The sequence below is a fragment of the Petaurus breviceps genome, unplaced genomic scaffold, assembly GCF_028583685.1.
Source record: "Petaurus breviceps papuanus isolate PSGF00001 unplaced genomic scaffold, PetGlider_PUasm1.0 177, whole genome shotgun sequence".
NCBI lineage: Eukaryota > Metazoa > Chordata > Mammalia > Diprotodontia > Petauridae > Petaurus > Petaurus breviceps.
In genome coordinates this window covers 3,447,792-3,467,767 of record NW_027185776.1, presented here as the reverse complement: position 1 = coordinate 3,467,767, position 19,976 = coordinate 3,447,792, and the positions used below count along the sequence as shown (strand labels likewise).

The 19,976-nt window shown below is 36.1% G+C and overlaps 1 protein-coding gene and 1 pseudogene across 3 annotated transcripts in view; one reads left to right on the top strand and one right to left on the bottom strand.

The window, feature by feature from the left end:
- Nucleotides 1-19,976, top strand: part of PPP4R4 (protein phosphatase 4 regulatory subunit 4) — a 136,787-nt gene that overhangs the window by 33,166 nt on the left and 83,645 nt on the right. The gene's annotated exons all lie outside the window — the stretch shown is intronic.
- LOC138159717 (activated RNA polymerase II transcriptional coactivator p15 pseudogene) lies at nucleotides 4,744-5,871 on the bottom strand (annotated as a pseudogene).

The window sequence follows — 19,976 nt, the reverse complement described above, 5'->3', positions numbered from 1 at the left end:
GTGTGTGTGTGTGTGTGTGTGTGTGTGTGTGTGTGTGTGTGTGTGTGCCACTGCTCTTTCCTGCTTCTCCTATCTGTCTTACCATTTTTTTTTCTGAGTCTCCTTTGCTGGGTCTTCATTCATGTCATGTATGTCCCCCAAGGCTCTGTCTAGGACTCTTCTTTTTTTGCTTATCATTCTCTCTCTTAGTGATCTTTTCAGCTTCATGAGTTCCTTTATCATCTCAATAATGTGATGATTCCCAGATCTATATATCTAGCCTTAGTCTCACTCCTGAGATGTAGACACATCTTAGTTCCTCATGTATCTTGGATATATGAGACTTTTATAAGAGAAACTTGATACACAGATTTTTCCCCCAGTTGCCTGTTTCTATTCTAAATTTTAACTTGTTGATTTTACTTGTGGAAATTTTTTTTTTATTTAACTGTGTGTGGAACCAAGACAGTGGAATAAAGTCAGTGATTCATCTGAACTCTCCCAAATTCTCCTTCAAGTGATGTTAAAAATAATGCCTCAAAATGAACTCTGAAGCAGCAGAACCAATAAAAGCTAGAAGTTTGGCAGGAAAGGTCTATCTCATTGGGGTGAGAATGGAGTTCAATCCAGCACAGGTCATGGTAGCAGCAGCCCTTTGAAGTGATTGAATTATTGAGCTTTCAAGCCCTAGACAGTAAGTGGGTGGGACAACTGGTCAGAAGGAGATTACAAGGGACCCTTTGTTGGTACTGGGAGCAGGACTTTGTTGCATTGCCTATACATAGTGCTGGGCACTAACAGGAGTGAAGACCCTGGTCACAGTTCCAAGGCAGAGGAAGAGTGCTTATGGTCACTCACACATAAGAGCACAGTCCAGGAGAGCAGTAATCACACCTTTCCTTAGATTATACCACCTTAGAAGAACTAAAATTACAGATCCACAGAACTAACTCTGAAAACAGTAGCACAAATAACTTGAAGTTTGGGACAGTGCCCTCTCAATTCCAGGAGCAGAACTCAACTTGAAAATAAAGTTAGAAGTCAAGAAATAAACTTGGAAAACTGAGAAAGCAACAAAAAAAGAACCTGACCATAGAAAGTTACTATGGTGACTGAAAAAAATCAAAACACAAACTCAGAGAATAAGACAATGAAATCAAAGCAACTACATGCAGAGCCTCAAAGAAAAATGTGAATTAGTCTCAGAATTGGTTCAAAAAAGAATTCCAGGAAGAGCTCAAAAAGGATTTTAAAAATCAGAGAGGTAGAGGAAGGAAAAGAAATGAGAGTGATACAAGAAAATCACGAAAAAAAGTCAGCAGCTTGGTCATGGAGGCATAAATAAAAAACCACTGAAGAAAATAACAACTTTAAAAAATACAGAATAGGCCAAATGGAAGAGGAAGTTCAAAAGCTCACTGGAGAAAATAATTCCTTAAAAGTTAGAATCGGGCAAGTGGAAGCTAATAAAATATCAAGAAGCAATAAAACAAAATCCAAAAAATGAAAAGTTAGAAAATGTTAAATATTTTGTTGGAAAGACAACTGATCTGGAAAATAGAACAAAGAGAATTTAAGAATTACTGGATTACCTGAAAGCCATGATCAAAAAAAGAGCCTGCACATGATATTTTAAGAAATTATCAAGGAAAACTTCCGTGATAGTCTAGAACCAGGGCGTTAATAGAAATAGAAAGAATCCACTGATTACCTCCTGAAAGAGATCTCAAAATAAAAACTCCCAGGAATATTATAGCCTAGTGCCAGAGTTCCCAGGTCATGGAGAAAATATTGCAGGCAACCAGGAAGAAATAATTTTAATATTGTGGAACCATAGTCAGGACTGCACAGGTTTTAATAACTTCTACATCAAAGGATCAGGAAAAGGAGCTAGAATTACAACCAAGAATCACAAAGCAAAACTGAGTGTAATACTTCAGAGGGAAAATGGGTATTTAATGAAATAGAGGCCTTTCAAGCATTACTGTTGAAAAGACCAAAGCTGAATAGAAAATTTGACTTTCAAATACAAGTCTCAAGAGAAGCATAAAAAAGTAAACACAAAAGAGAAATCTTAAGGGATTCAATATGGTAAAACTCTTTACATGGGAAGATACTTATAAATCCTAAGAACTTTTATCATTGTTAGGGCAGTTAGGAGTATGTATAGACAGAAGGCATGGGTGTGAGTTGACTATGATGGGAAGATGTAAAAAAATTAAGGAGTAAGAAAGAGGGATGCACTGGGAGAAGGGGAAAGGTAGAGGTAGAAGATGGGGGTGGTGATAGCAGGCAACACTTGGACCTTACTCTCACTAGAATTGGCCCAAGAGGGAATAACACACATACTCAGTTGGGTATAGATATCTATCTTACCCTACAGGGAAGTAGGAGGGGGGAGGGATGAGAGTAAGGGGATGCTGATAGAATGGAGGCAGGATTAGGGAAGGTGATAGAAGTAAAACACTGTTGAAGGGGCAGGGTGAAATGATAGAGAAGAATAAACTGGGAGGGGGGAGTAGGATTAAAATAGTAATCATAACTGTAAATGTGAATGGAATGAACTCACCTTTAAAACAGAAGTGGATAGCAGAGTGGATTAAAAAACAGAATCCTACAGTATGTTGTTTTTAAGGAACACACTCGAAGCAGAGAGAGGCACACAGAGTAAAGGTAAGGAGCTGGAGCAGAATTTATTGTGCTTCAGCTGAAATAAAAAAAAAAAAGCCTAGGTAGCAGTAATCTCAGACAAAGCAAAAGCAAAAATGTAATCAAAATAGATATGCAGAGAAATGACATTTTGCTAAAACATGCCATAGACAATGAAGTAATAGTAATATTAAACATATATGCATGAACTAGTATAGCATCCAAATTACATTCAATTTAAAAATTTTCACAAACAAAACCAATGCAACCAAGATGAGAAGGAAAGCAAAAAACTTGGGGAAAATTTTTATAGCAAATTTCACTGATAAAGGATTCATTTCTCAAATATATAGAGAACCAGGTCAAATTTATAAGAATACAAGTCATTTCCCAGTTGATAAATGATCAAAGGATATGAATAAGTTTTCACATGAAGAAATCAAAGCTATCTTTATTCATAGGAAAAACTGCTCTAAATCACTCTTGACTAGAGAATGCAAATTAAAACAGTTCTGAAATATCACTGCACACATATCAGATTAGCTATTATGACAGGAAAAAAATGAGAAATGTTGGAGGGGATGTGGGAAAATTGGAATACTAATGCATTGTTGGTGGAGTTGGGAACTGATCCAACCATTCTAGACAGCAATTTGGAACTATCCTCAAAGGACTATAAAACTATGCACACCTTTTGATCCAACAATACCACTACTAGGTCTGTATCCCAAAGAGATTTTTTCAAAAGGAAAAGGACCAATATGTACAAAAAATATTTCTAGCAGCTCTTTTTGTGGTTGCAAAGAGGAAATTGAGGGGATGCCTATCAGTTGGGGAATGGCTGAATAAACTGTGGTATATGATAATAATGGAATAGTTTTGTGCTATAAGAAATGACAAGAAGGATGATTTTAGAGATTCGACTTCTGGGAACCAAGATGGCAGAGTTGAAGAAGTAAGAAGTTAAACCACTCTCCCTGTCCTTTATTGAGCTCTAAAAACCCAGAAAACATCACCCCAGGAAAAACCCTGGAACAGCTTAGCCAGTAGAAAGACAAGGTACTGCTGTATTGTCTTTTAACCTGGGAAGCTTGAGGAATTAACAGAAAGATCCCTCTCCCTCTGGTGGAAGGGGAGCAGTACAGGACAGGAGGCATCCCAGCAAATCAGTGGGACCGATGGGAGATACTGAGCCCCAGGGTTGTGGAGCAGGCAAGTGCCAACACCAGGACCCACCAAGTGCCTTGGCACGGGCAGGGGAACTGGCAAACTACAGCAGCCTTCAGCACAGCTCCATGCTGGCAGGTGTCTTCCAGTAGCCAAACTTTCTGGTGCTTCAGAGCAGCCATCCTTGAGGGGCCAGATCCCCTTCCACCCCAAGAACTTCAGTGTTGCTGACCCCAGCTCAGCTCCAGGTAAGCTGAGAGACCCCTATATCCTCCAGCTGCCAGCACCTGAGGTCCTGGCACACAAAGCCAGTGACCAGCACAAGAAACTTGGGTCAATGCCCCCTGTGCTCCTGCAAGAGAGTTCAGCTTTTTTTATTACTTGATTTTATTTTACACCAGGTGGTAGATGCAAATCATTCCTTTTTAATAAAGTATAGACAATTAGCTTCACTCGGAATGCACTTTTAATGGACATTTTTTTTAAAAAGGATTCATCTTACAAATTGTTTTGCAATCCAAATATACAATAGCTTGGAAAACAAATAGTTTAGAAAACAAAAGCCAGAGTAAAAAGGCTGATTAAAACAACTAAAACAGGGGTGGCCAGGTAGCACAGTGAGTAAGAGCACCAACTCCAGTGTTGGGATGACCTGGAGATCGAATCCCGGGCTCAGACGCTTAGCACCCACCCAGAAACACCTGGCCGTGTAACCTTGAGCAAGTTACTTAACCCCAATTGCTTAGGGGCGGCCAGGTGGCTCAGCAAGTAAGAGCATCAGCTCCAGTGTTGGGATGACCTGGAGATTGAATCCTGGGCTCAGATACTCAGCACCACACCCAGAAATAACTGGCCGTGTAACCTTGAGCAAGTTACTTAATCCCAATTGCTTAAAAACACACACACACACACACACACACACACAACCAAAACAGTATAGGTTTCATATGGCTCTGATTTTACAGTTTTCTCACTGAATCATCATTGTCAAAAATCTGTTCCTTCAGCTGGCTCCATTGTTTTAGATTTAAAGAAATACCTTTTCTACCAGGTTTCATTTAACCTTCCTGACCCATCCAATATTCTGTAATATCAATTAGGATTTTTCCTTTAAAGTCCTGAACACTGACATATCTCATTTTTCCAATCTGAAACATATGATCATCTCAGCTGCTGCTTTGCTTGGATGAAGCTGGTGCTTTAGAACTTTCTCCTGTCTTTTGCTTCTTTATGGGTTTTTCTGGAAGAGCTTGCTTTTTCTTTTTGTCAATTTCACTGTCAGAATCACTCCCAGATGAGCTTGAAGAAATAAGTTCCTTTGATTTGGGCATCTCTCCAGAGGTTCCTGCGGCTGCACACTCTGCTGTTAGCTCGGGAGTCAAGAGAGTTGAATTTTAAAAGCCAGGAAATAAACAAACATCATGAGCAAAAAGCAGAAATGGACAATGACCACAGATTCTTACTATGGGGACAGGGAACATCAAGTCAAAAATTCAGAAGAGGACAACATTGTCAATATACCCATATCTGAAATCTAAAAGGGGAATATGAATTGGTCTCAAGTCCAAAAAGACTTTTTGGAAAAGCTCAAAAAGAATTTTAAAAGTCAAATAAGAGAGGTAGAAGAAAAATTGGGAAAAGAAATGAAAGCTATGCAAGAGATAGTCAGTAGCTTGGAAAAGGAAAGACAAAAATTTACTGTAGAAAGTAAGTCTTTAAAAAATACAGTTGACCAAATGGGAGAAAAAAGTACGTTGAAGAAAACAATTCCTTAAATGGTAGAATTGACCAAGTGGGAAAGGAGGCACAAAAACTCACTGAAGAGAACTTAAAAAGTAAAAAGGGCCAAATGAAAAAAGAGATACAAAATCTAATAGAAAAAAAAACAATTCATTAAAAATTAGAACTGGGCAAGTAGAAGCTATTGACTCTATGAGACAGTCAAACAAAATCAAAAGAATTAAAAAGTAGAAGAAAACAAAATACCTCATTGGAAAAACAGTTGACCCAGAAAAATAGATCCAGGAGAGATAATTTAAGAATTATTGGTCTACCTGAAACCGATGATCAAAAAAAAAAGAGCCTGGATAGCATCTTTCAAGAAATCATCAATGAAAATTGCTTTGAGGTCCTAGAACAAGAAGGTAAAATAGTCATAGAAAGAATCCACCAATCACCTCCTAGAGATCCCAAATTGAGAGCTCCAAGGAATATTGTAGCCAAATTCCAGAATTATTTGGTCAAGGAAAAATATTGCAAGCAGTCAGAAAGAAACAATTTAAATATCATGGAACCACAGTTCAGGATTATGCAGGAGCTTGCAGCTTCTACATTAAAAGATTGGAGGGCTTGGAATTTGATGTTATGTAAGGCAAAGGAGCTTAGATTACAACCAAGGATCAACTAACTAGCAAAACTGAGCATAATCTTTCAAGGGAGGAAATGGATATTCAATGAAATAGGGGACTTCTAAACCTTCCTGATAAAAAGACCAGAGCTTAACAGAAAATTTGATCTTTAAATACAAGACTCAAAAGAGGCATAAAAAGCTAAACAGGAAAGAAAAACCATGTTATTCAATAAGGGCAAACTGTTTGCATCCCTACATGGGAGGATGAAATGTGTAACTCTTGAGAACTGTGTCTTTATTATGACATTTGAAAGGGGTATACATAGACAGTGGGTGTAGGTATATGTTGACTTTGATGTAATGATAAAAAATGTAAGTGGTGAAAAGGAATTGTACTGGGAGAAGAAGAAAGGAGGCAGAAAACGGTAAATTACATGAAGAGGCACAAAAACCTATTACAGTAGAGGGAAAGAAGGGAGATGAGCATTCTTTGAACCTTACTCTCATCATATTTGACTCAAAGAGAGAATAACATACTCCGGTATGGAAACCTAACTTATTCTATAGGAAGTAGGAGGGGAAAGGGGAAAGAAAATGGAGGGGGTGTATAGAAGAGAGGGCAGATTGAGGAAGGTGGTGATCAAAAGCAAAACTCAGTGAGAAGAGAGAAAGGAGAGAGCAAAACATAAGTGGGGCAAAAATAGGATGTAGAGAAAGACACAGATACTAATCATAACTGTGAATGTGAATGGGATGAACCCTCCCATAAAATGGAAGTGAATGGAGTAGATTAAAAACCATAATCCTACAATATATTGTTTATAAGTAACACATTTGAAGCAGAGGGATACACACAGAATAAAGGTAAAAGACTGGAGCAGAATATATTATGCTTCAGCTGAAGTAAAAAAAAAGCAGGGGCAGCAATCCTGATCTCAGACAAAGCAAAAGCAAAAATAGATCTAATTAAAAAGATAAGAAAACTACATCCTGCTGAAAGGTACCATAGACAAGGAAGTAATGTCATTACTAAATACATATGTGCTGAGTTGTATAGCATCCAGATTCTTAGAGGAGAAATTAAAGGAGTTACAGGAAGAAATAGACAACAAAACCATACTAGTAGGGAACCTCAACCTCCCCCTCTCAGAACTAGATAAATCTAACCATAAAATAAACAAGAAGTTTAAGAAGGTGAATAGAATTTTAGAAAAGTTAGATATGACAGACCTCTGGAGAAAACTGAATAGGGAAAGAAAAGAACATGCCTTTTTCTTGGTGGTACATGGCACCTGTACAAAAACTGATCATGTATTAGGGTATAAAAACCTCAATTCAATGCAGAAAGGCAGAAATATTAAATGTATCCTTTTCAGATCATGGTACAATAAAAATTACATGTAATAAAGGACCAAGATAAAACAGACTAAAAATTAATTGGAAACTAAATAATCTAATCCTAAAGGATGAGTTGGTCAAAACAAATCATAGAAATAATCAGTCATTCATCTAAGAGAATAACAATAATGAAACAACATACGCAATCTTACAGGATGCAGTGAAAGTTCTCAGGGGAAGTTTTCTATCTCTAAATGCTTACATGAATAAAATAGGGGGAGAAGACATCAATGAGTTGGGCATGCAACTAAAACTAGAAAAGGAAGAAATCAAAAATCCAAAATTAAATACCAGATTAGCAATTCTGAAAACCAAAGGAGAGATTAATAAAATTAAAATTAAGAAAACTATTGAACTAATAAAACTAACAATTGGTTTTATGGAGGTGGGGGACAATAAAATAGATAAACCTTTGGTTAATTAGATTTTTTAAAAGGGATGGTTTCAGAAAAACCTGGAAAGACCTACCTGAACTGATGCAAAGGGAAGTGAGTAGAACCAGGAGAACACTGTACACAATAATAGCAATATTGTACAAGGATAAACTGTGAATGACTTAACTATTCTCAGCAATACAGTGATTTAAGACAATTCCAAGACTTATGATGAAAAATATCTTTCACTTTCAGAGAAAGAACCAATGGAGTCTGAATCCAGATTGAAGCAATTAAAAAAAAGACTTTATTTTTCTTGGAGGGTTTTTTTTTGGTAGTTCTTTTTTGTCTTTTGGTCTATTTTCTTTTACAGTATGACCGATATGGAAATGTTTTATTTGCTTGCATGTGTATAACTGACATCAAATTACTTGCCTTCTCAATGAGGGTGAGGAGAAGAAGGGAGAGTTTGGAACTCAAAATTTTAAAAAATGAATGTTTAAAAAAATTAAAAAAAAATTGTTCTTGTTATTGGAAAAAATAAAATGTTTATATAGCAAAAAGAAAAAAACTTGGTAGCCAATATTATCCATTTTATCTTCTGTGATCCTTTTTTATCCCTTGTTTGGTCAAACACTTTTCTTCTACCCATTGTTGTGAAAGGTATCTTCTTTCTTGTTCCTTTAATTTGCTTCTGGTATTACTTTTTATATCTAAATTATGTTACTGTTTGTATTTAATTTTTATATATGGTGTAAGATGCCAGTACAGACACTTTTTGACCTCTGGAATATCATATTCCAAGCCCTTTGATCCCTCAGTGTAGCAGCTGCTAGATCTTGTGTTATCCTGATTGTGTTTCCACAAAACTCAAATTGTTTCTTCCTGACAGCTTGTGATATTTTCTCCTTGATCTGAGAGCTCTGGAATCTGGCTATGATATTCCTAGAAGTTTTCTTTTTGGGATCTTTTTCAAGAGGGGATCAGTGAATTCTTTCAATTTCTGTTTTGCCCTCTGGTTCTAGAATATCAGGGCAATTTTCCTTGAGAATTTCTTGAAGGATGATTTCTAGGTTTATTTTTTTGATCATAGCTTTCAGGTAGTCCAATAATTTTTAAATTATCTCTTCTGCATCTATTTTCCAGGTCAGTGGTTTTTCCAGTGAGATATTTCACATTGCTTTCTATTCTTTCATTTGTTTGGATCTGTTTTATAGTATCTTGATTCTCATAAAGTCATTAGCTTCCATTTGCTCCAATCTAATTTTGAAGGAATTATTCTCTGCAGTGAGTTTTTGAAATCCTTTTTCCATCTGGGCAATGAGGCTTTTAAGGCATTCTTCTCCTCATTGGCTTTTTGGGCCTCTTTTGCCATTTGAGTTAGTCTGTTTTTTAAGGTGTTATTTTCTTCAGTATTTGGGGGGGGGGTCTCCTTTAGCAGGCTGTTGACTCTCTTTTCATGATTTTCTTGCATCATTCTCATTTCACTTCCCAATTTTTCTTCCTCTTCTCTTACTTGATTTTCAGAATCCTTCTTGAGCTCTTCTACAGCCTGTCACCAGATCATATTTTTCTTGGAGGCTTTTGATGCAGGAGTTTTGACTTTGTTGACTTCTTCTGGTGCCATGTTTTGATCCTTTTTGTCCCCAAAAAAGGATTCTGTGGTCTTATTGTGCTTCCTCTGCTTGCTCATCTTGCCAGCCAATTACTTGACTTTTGAGCTCTTTGCCATGGTAGAACTCTGCTTTCACAGTTGAGAGAGCTTTGTCCCAAATTGCTGGGGTTTTCTCAAATGTTGTCACAGGTCTGAGGAGGGTGCCCACTCTACAGCCACCATAAGCTCTGGCACACTGGTGTTTCTCCCCCCAGGACCACTGCCCAAGACAGCAACCCAGACCAAAGCAGGTCAAAGCAAGAGCAATTACCCTCTGAATGGTCACTTGGTCCCCCTACAATCTGGAGGCCAGGAGCTCCAGAAGCAGCCACACAGCAGGAGCTGCAGCCGCTGCACCTCCGCCACCTCTCCTCCCCGGGGTAGGGGAGTTCCCCACTGACCTTTTACTTTCTCTTTGGTGTTTATGGGTTGAGAAGTCTGGAAACCACCATAGCTGCTAGTGATTCACTCTCCTGAAGTCTGCTCCAGCCAGTATGGGCTGCTGTTTGGGGCCGCCCTGAATCTGGGGCCACCCTGGGTCCAGGCCTGTGTGGCTCATGTGGGACTGTGCATGGCTCCCAGCTAGATGTGATAGATCCTTCCTGTCAGCCTGCTGGGCTTCCTCCAGCAGGAGATTTATTTCTTTTTGTCACTTTGTGGGTTCTGTAGCTCTAAAATTTGTTTAGAGTCATACTTTACAGATATTGGAGGTGCTTGGTGCGGGCACTCATGCAATTTCCTGCTTTTACTCTGCCATCTTGGCTCTGCCCCCTAAATAATACATTTCTTTTTCTATTAATATGGGTATTTAATATTTTTATAAATATTTGTTTCATCTACATTATCAGTTTTGTTCATCTGTAGTTTGACAGAATACTTTTTTACTCATCTTCAGTTGTAATGTTTCTCCCTTTTCATTTTTTACTTACACAATTTGGTTTTCTTCTCTCTTTAAAAAACTCAGATGAGCTGATTATCTGTCACTAATTTAAAAATTATTTCTAGTTTTATTAATAAGTTCAATGATTTTTTTCCTTTCTATTTTAAAAATCATACAGACTTTCAGAATTTCTGTTTTGGTACTTAGTTTGGACTTTTGATGTCAATTTTCTAGGGTTTTTTTTTTAGTTGTTTATCCAATTTATTCTTCTGTTCTTTTCTGTTTTTTTTTTTGTTGTTGTTGATGAAGCTGTTTAAAGATAGAAGATTTCCTGTATGAACTACTTTAGCTACATTTGAAATGTTTTTTTTTTACATATTACCTTGTTACTGTAATTTTCTTTAATTAAAATTTCTATTTGGGGGGGGGTTGACCCATCAATTCTTTAATGACAAAATATTTAGTCAATTAATTTTAAATTCTTTCCTCAAAAGCCCATATTAATGTAACTTTTATTGCATTGTAGTCAATAAATAGTTTAATATTCTGCTTTTCTGCGTTTTTAATGAAAATTTTACTTCCTAGTGTATGGTTCATTTTTGTAAAGGTGTCACACCTATCTAAGAAATATGTTAAACTCTTTTTTATTTTCATTTATTAATTGCCAGAGAGCTCTGGCTTTTCTAAAGTTCTTTTTAGATCCTTAACTTCTTTCTTGTTGTTAGATTTTTCTGGATCTGAAAAGAGTACATTGGAATCTCTCACTTTTATAGTTTTACTATCCCTCTCTGTAAATTGCTTAACTTTTCTTTTAGGTATTAAATGCTATGTCAGCTGATTTATATATTATGCCTTTAAGGGGTGTCTGTGTGTGTGTGTATTTTACATTTTATTTCTTTATTGTGTCTGCTTTTTAGTGTTGTCCTTTCTGAAATCATGATTTTTACTCTTCCTTTAATGAATTCATCTTTAGTGTGATAAATTTTGCTACTTCCCTCTCACCTGCTCCATTTTGATGACTAGTGTCCCTAGATAGGATAAAGGGCTAAGAATTGCCTTTTTATATCTTTTGACCCATTTGTCTGTTGGAGTATTGGCTCTTGTTCGTATATACCGTGTTTCCCCGATAATAAGACCTATCCTGAAAATAAGCCCTCCCCTTACTGTGTAAGATTCCTCTAAAATAAGCCCTCCCCCGAAAATAAGCCCTATTGAGATTGCTACTGTAGTGAAGGTGATCACCTGCACTACACGCTACATTACAGTACCCTCTGTATGCACCCCCCCCGTGAAACGCACGCCACGCTCCAAGCTGCATCCAATCAGAGCTGCAGCAGTGAGCGCGTCATCCTGTTCTTCCCCAGTGATTTGCTTGCTGGCGCCATTGAGAGCAGTGCCGCGGAGGAGAGCTGAGGCAGGACAACATAAGCCCTCCCTTGAAAATAAGCCCTCTGGTGTTTTTCTTTCCAATCGGGGAAACACAGTAGTTGTGTCAGTTTCTTATATAAAGGATATATATTGAGACCTTTATCACAGGAATTTGTTGGGAAGTTGGGGTTTTTTTTCCCCAATTAATTGTTTCCCTTCTAATTCTAACTTTATCATCTATACAAAAACCTCTTCAGTTTTATATAATTACAATAGCCCATTTAATCTCCTTTGATCCTTTATTCCTTCTTTGATCAAGAATTCTTCTTATATTTCCAGTTATATAAGATATCTTATTCTTTACTTTTTTAATTTGTTTATATTACCTTTATAGCTAGGTCCTGTTTATATTTAGGACTTACTGTGATATATTGTGTGAGATGCTGATCAAAACCTAATTTGTGCTGAGCAATTTTCCAGCTTTATAGCAGTTTTTATCAAATAAGAGATCCTCTCCTCAGTAGTTGACTTCCTTACGTATATTTATGTTCTGTTGCTTCTGAATTTTTTACATACCTAATCTATTTCACTAATGAAAATTTCTACTTTTTTTAATCAGTACCAAATATTTTGGGTGAATATTGCTTTGTAGTATAGTTTGAGGTTTGGCCTTGGTAGTTTTCCTTATTTCACACTTTTTTCATTATTATCCTTGACATTTTTGGCATTTAACTTTTATTATTATTCGTTATTTTTACTAGTTCTATAAAGTAAGTCTTTGGTGGTTTCTGTCACATGAAACTGAATCTTTAAATTATTTTAGGTAACATTGACATTTTTATTATATTGGTTAGGCTTAACCAATCTTTTTAAGTTTTTGAAGTCTGTTTTTATTTCTTTAAAGAGGATTTGAAAGTTGTATTCATATAATTCTTACATGCATCTTCATAGGTGAACTCCCAGATATTATAAATACTCTAGTTATTTTGAAAGGAATTTCCTTTTCTCTTTCTACTGAGTTTTGTTGGTAATATACAGAAATACTAAAGATTTTTCTATGTTTATATCCTGCTATTTTATTGAAGTTACTGTTTCAATTAAATCTAGTAGACTTTCTAGAATCATTATGTCTTCTGCAGAAAGTGATCATTTTGGGGCAGCTAGGTGGTGCAGTTAGTAAGAGCACCGGCCCTGGCCGGGATTGGTTCCAGCCTCAGATACTTGACACCCACACAAAATAATTGGACGTGTAACCTTGAGCAAGTTACTTAACCCCAATTGCTTTAAAAATAAATAAATAAATAAATAAATAAATAAATAAATAAATAAATAAATAAATAAATAAATAAAAAAGAAAGTGATCATTTTGTTTTTTTCTTTGCATATACTTATTCCCTGAGTATTTTGTCTTTTTTATTGCTATTGCTAGAACCATGTCAAATAATAGTGGTCACAATGGACATTCTTACTTTTACCCCTGATCTTATTGGAAAGAACTATAGCATTTCTCTATTACAGATAATACTATCTCTTTAGGTTTATATTATTTACCATTTCAAGTAGCAGTCCATTTATTGCTTTTATTCTTAATACTTCTAACATCAAAGGATGTTACATCTTGTCAAAAGCTTTTTTGTGTCTATTTCTTATATAATTATGTATTTCATTGTCTTTGTATTAATATGGGAGAAGCAATGTAGCTTTTTGGGCCTCTTTTGCCATTCGAGTTAATCTATTTTTTAAGGTGGTGTTTTCTTCAGTATTTTTTGGGTCTCCTCTAATACTAATACTAATAAACACTCTTTAAGTCAAGATGTGGATTCAAGTCCTACACCTGATAAACAGTAGCTAGGTTATCCTGAGTAACTCACTTACCCTCTTAGACCTCTAGGCAACTCTATAAGACTATAGCACAGAAAAGGTGCTAACTAGCATTGATCAAAGAAGGTTCCTCCACTTGTAGTTGCCTGAATCATTGAAATTGCAAGTTGAGTTCTTATCCTGATATGTGTCACAAAGGAATGTGGTATTTTATCAAAAGTGCTCTCTCTGTCTCTCTCTTTTTATATATATAATTTTATTTTTATTATTAATATGGAATAAAATGTTTATGATTTTCCTAATATTGAATTAACTCCCAGCCTAGTCATGGAGCATAATTTTTTTAATATGTTGAAAATTCTTGTTAATATTTTATCTTTATATTGTATTGGTCTATAGAGTTTTAAAGTCTGCTTTATCTCTTCATAGTTTAGGTATCAGACCCATCTTTGTCCCATAGAAAGAGCTTAAGAGAATTTCTTCTTTTCCTTGTTTTTGCAAACAGGTTCTATAACGTTGGAATTAATTGTTCTTTAGATATTTGATATAATTGACTTGTAAATTCATCTGGTGCTGGGGTATTTTCCTTTATGGCTTGTTTAATTCAATTTTCAGAGTTTGAGTTTTTTGTTCTGTTTCTTTACCTGTTAATCTTGGTATTTTATACCTTTGTAAAATTTGTATATTGCATTTAAATTTCTAGGTTGGCATACAGTTGGGCAAAATAATTTCCATTAATTTGTTGTGACTTATTTTTCATTTTTGGTAACATTTGGTTTTCTCTTTTTTATTAGATTCAGTAATAGTTTATGATAATAGCTTGAAAAACTAATATAATAGATTTGAAACTAAATCTCCCAGTTTTATTTTTTTTTTTAATTTTTGGAGGGGGGAACGTAGGGCAGTTGGGGTTAAGTGACTTGCCCAAGGTCACATTGCTAGTTGTGTGTTGTGTCTGAGTCCAGATTTGAACTCAGGTCCTCCTGACTGCAGGGCTGGTGCTCTATTTGCTGAGCCACCTCTCTTGAGTATTTCAAATTTATCCTGTATGTAACTTGTTTGTACATTGTTATTTATATGTTATTTCTCATTAGATTGTGAGTTTCTTAAGATCAATGGCCGTCTTTTACCTTTCTTTGTATTCTCAGTATTTGACGCAGTGACCTGAACACAGTATGGTTCTTAATAAATGTTTATTGACTAATTCTTCCTCTTTTATCTCCTCCCCTGTTAACTTTAATTTATTTCTGTACCAAGTTTTTATGTTTCTTCAACTCGCCTTTGTCCAGTTCAGCTAAGAGTTCTGTGAACTCCCCCATTCCTCTCTCCCTTGTTTTATACACCCTATTTTTTCAAAATAGTTTCTTCCCTTCCTCATCTCTTTCTTAGTGTAATCTTTTTTTCTCTCCCTTTTCTTTCTTCCTTGGAAAGAAATAAAAAGAAAACAAAGCCTCTCCCAGGCCCATTGTTTGTCTCAACTCTCTGTGAACTTTGGGAACCAGAAGCCAAATCCTAACCCTGAAATGCCAGAAGAGCAGCAGGGGATGGAGTAGAAAACAGTAGAATTCTGAAGTAATTTGTTTTTTCTTTGGTTTTTCTTAGGTTTTAAGGACTCAATCATCCTTTAGTCCTTTCCAATTGTTAAATGTATTTACCTTTCTATATTTCTTTTTAATCCTTCATTTACACTTTCATTGAACTCGTTATTTTTGTTCTTTGTACTGTATATATTTGTTAGAAGTTCTGAATTTTGTCAATGACATTACTAGGTGTTTACAGGTTATTGTTTCTTTTAGGAGGTGGCCTTTCGCTTGGCTCTCTGGTTCTAATAGATCTGGGCAGGTTTTGTTTATTTTTTCATTATTTTTTGAAATACTTTGTTAAGCCTTTTTTTGTTTTTTCCTAGTTTTTAGGTAGTCTTATTATTCTTAAATTATTTCTGTTTGACTCGTTTATCCAGATCAGTTGTTTTTTATAGTAGACATGTACATTCTCTTCTAGTTTTTCAGTATTTTGAATTTTTTCTAATATTTCTTGTTCTTTCATGACATCACTGAGTTCTGAATGCTTTGTTCTGTTTTGGGGGAGTCCATCCCTTGGAAAAGGCTATATACCTTCTGTTCTAATCTGTTTTGCTTTTCATGTTTTTCCTTCAAAACACATTTTTTTCCAATTCATTTTTTATTTCTTGCTTTATTCCTTTAAGCCACCCTTGTGCTCAAGCTCTATAGATATATTTTTCCTCTGAAGCTCTACTTAGAGACTTTGTGAGGTTACTTTTTTCTGTGTTTACCCCTTAGGCTTCTCTTAACCCATAATATGTCCATATATCTGGTGGTTTTTTTGTTTGTTTGTTTGTTTATATTTTCAGCCATTGTTCTTGGTGTAAGTTTTGTTTGGGTCAGTTCTCTCTGGCCTACTTGGTTGGATTGAATGGATTTGTTTTGTCCTGTCTTCTTTGTAGATTAGATACCCCTTAAACTCAGATATCCCTCAAATTAATAATAAGCAATAGGCCCTACCCTCTGCTTTAGTCCTTAACTTCTTTAGCCTCCACATGTTCCACTGTCAGTTCTGGCTTCATCTGCACTCTATCTTCTCGTCCATGTATGATCCCTAATTAGACTTCATCCCCAGCTGTGATGCTGGAAGGTCTCACTAGGATATTGGGTATCATACTGGTCTCAGGAGTCCTGGCATAGCCTCCTTGGAGCTGGCATCCAGCTGCTGACTGGACCTGTCTCTGTGGCTCCTCGTGGCCTGAAGGATGCCTAATTTAATTTTATTGTGACATTTGGGGGACAGCTCCATCCACTGCTACTATTCTGGCATTTCAGGGTTAGGATTTGGCTTCTGGTTCCCAAGTATTGGAGCTCAAATGGGCTCATGACCTTTCTCTTCAGAGTACTGGCTGGATTCAAGTCCTTTTGTGGAGATTGTGTTGGCTTTATTGGTATAGCTCCTTTTCTTGGTTTCTAGTCTGTTTATTTTTTCCCTTACTAACGTCTATGATGCATCTTCTCTTCCTTTTCAACCTATTTACCTGAGATTGTGCTTCCTTCCCTGGTGCTGTCCCTCTCTTATCTGCTTACTGCCATATTTACTGGAGCAGTTTCTGGCTACCTTGGTAAACAGCTTTTGGATTTCTTTTTGTGCATTTCTAGGTTGATTTGAAAATCTTACTTTTCAGTCTTTATGGTTTTCTTTACCTTTTGGTTTTTCTGGAGTTTTTTTCATGTGTGAATGAATGAATGATGCTGTTTATTAAGCACTGACAATGTGCTGAGCGCTATGCTGTTTCTAAGGGTCAGGGATATGGATATAAAAGCAAAGACAGTCTCTACCCTCAAGAAGTTTATATTCTGGTTTTTTTTTTAAAGCAATTGGGGTTAAGTAACTTGCTCAAGGTTACACGGCCAGTTTTTTTTTTTGTGTGGGTGTTAAGTATCTGAGGCCAGAACCAATGCTGGGCCCTCCCCACTCTGGGCCGGCGCTCTTACTCACTGCACCACCTATCCGCCCCAAGAAGTTTATATTCTAATGGGTGGGAGAATGGCTTCCTAGGGCCATGGCAAGTAGATTGATATATAGCTTCCAACAATTTAATAATAATTCCAGAATTTCTGGCATTTTGAGGGGGGAAGATGATATGGGTACTCCTGCTAAAGCAAGACTTTTGGGAAGGCTCTTGAAAAGTTGATCTAGAGTAGAAAGTAAAATGGAGCATTGACTGACTTGCCTAAAATAGTGGACCAGTTGACACACCATTTAGGACAGTGGGTCCCCAGGACTAAAGTTTTAGAGATGAAAAAAGGATCAAAACCTCCAGGACATTTGGGTAACAAGGTTAATGGTAAGGCTTTTGAGAAGAAGAAGGTTCGGGAGTCAGGAATGGCTATTTGCTGGGGTTTGGGTGGGAGAATTGGGTTTCCTTATGACCCTTCATCAGGACATCTTAACTAAAATTACTGTACTACTTTCTTTTACCTGAACATGCCTTGCACTTTCATGGCTCTGCCCACATTATCTTCGTGTTCACTGACTCTACCCTCCAACTATATGATAAATAAGTCAAACAAAACAAATTAAAACATTGTCCATGTCTGAAAATGTCTACTTTATCCTCCATCTCTAGAAGCAAGAGAAGGTGCTTTTGTCATCAGGTATTTAGTCAGTCAGTAAATATTTATTAAGTACATACTGTGTACCAAGCATTGTGCTAAGCTCTGGAGATGCAAAAAGAGGCAGAAAATAGTCTCTGCCCTCAGGGAGCTCACAGTTAGTCTCTTTAGTCGCTGCACTAATCAGAGTTTTTCTGAGGCCCTTCTAATTTAGAAAAGAAGTTGTTATATACAAACTTTAAGCTCAGATCAAGGACAGTCTTGTTTCACCATTCATTTTCATCTGCCAAAGACTGCTGGGCACTAATATGCCTTAAGGACCATGGACCTTGTCAGCTGGCCTGCTCTTGAACCCTAAGGACTATTTGCAACTGAATCCTCTTAGAGGGTCTTTTTAATTTATAATGGGAGCTCTTTGAGAGCAGGTGTCATTTCACTTTTAAGCCTTTATCCCTGGTACCTAGCTCTGTGCTTCACATCCAGTAAGTGCTTACTACATTGACCAATCACCATATATTTATTAAACACCTATGGGCCAAGCACTGTACTAAGTACTCTGTCCTAGGTCTACAAATAAAATAAATAATCCCAGCTCACAAGTAGCTTACATTTTAACAGCAGAGATAAAAGGTACATATGAAACACATGCAGCCTAAATATAAAGTTAAGGAATACAAATAAAATGTAGTTAAACATAAGGTAGCTTAAGAAGAGAGGAAAATACTTAGCAGTTGGAGAATTGGTGTCAGATAAACCTTCATGTAGAAGATGGTGCTTGAGCTACATTTTGAAGGAAGGGAAGGATTCTTTTAGGCAGGAGTTAAGGAGAAAGCACACTATAAGCAACAGGAAAGGCCAGTGCAGAGGTAGAGACTTAAGATAGAGGGTGAGTACTTTAAAGAGAAAGTCAGTCTGACTAGATTGCAGTGTGTCCAGTGAAGCTGGGGAAGATGCTGGGGCCAAGTTGTGAAGGGCTTTAAAAGCTAAACAGGAATTTGTATTTTGATTCTAGGGGCAATAGGAAACTACTGAGTTGTTTGAATAAGGGAGTGACATGGTCAGATCTGAGCTTAGGGAAAATCACTTAAGTAGCAATATGTAGAGACTTGAGGAAAGGACATCAATTAGAAGCTTATTGCAGTAATCTAAGAGAGAATAATGACAGCCTGAACTAAGGTGATGGCTAAGTTAGTTTAAAGTAAATGAAATACCATAGTAAGAAAAAAACAATAAAACATTTCCCCCAATAGCTTGAGTTTATAATAATAGGTAGCATTTATGTAGAGCTTTATTTAATGTTTATTAAGTGCTTTACAAATGTTATCTCATTTTATCCTCACAAGAACCCTGAGAGGTTAAATGCTATTATTATAATTATTTTACAGATATGGAAACTGAAACAGACAAAGATAAAGTGACTTGCCCAGGGTCTCACAACTAGTAAGGTTTCTGATTTCTAAAATTATTATTTCAGACAAGGCAACAGCAAAGTAGACTTTATCAAAATAGATAAATAGGGGAAACTACATTTTGCTAAAAGGTAACTAACAATAAATTTATTTCAATATTTAACATATATTTATCCAGTGTAATAGCTTAAAAATATTTAAAGGAAAAGCTAAATGAGTTACAGGGAGAGATAAAAAAAAAACCTTTTAAAATAGAGAATTCTTGATTTATCTCCCTACCAGCCTTAGATAAATCTAGCCAAAAAATAAAGAAGAAATTAATGACATGAATAAAATTTCAGGAAAATTTTATATGATAGACCTCTGATGATTTCTAGAAATAGACAGATTTTTCATCTGTGTATGGTACCTTTATAAAAATTGATCATGTCTTACAACATAAAAACCTCACAAACAAATGCAGAAAAGAATTGTTGGGTCAAAGAACAAAAAACATATAAATGATAGAAAAATTTTGTTAAAGATAATGACAACAATGCAACAACATTTTAGAATTTCTGGGATACAAGCAAAGCAGTTCTTCAGGAGAAAGTTACATCTTATTTTTAATTTAAAAAAATGTTATTCAGCATTTTATTTTTCCCAGCTAAATGTAAAAATAATTTTTAACATTTGTTTTTAAACTTTGAGTTCCAAAACTTTTCTCTTCCTCCCTCTCCACCCCACCCCACCCCCATTGAGAAGGTAAGCAATTCGATATAGGTTATACATGTGTAGTCATGCAAAACATTTCCATAATAGTCAAG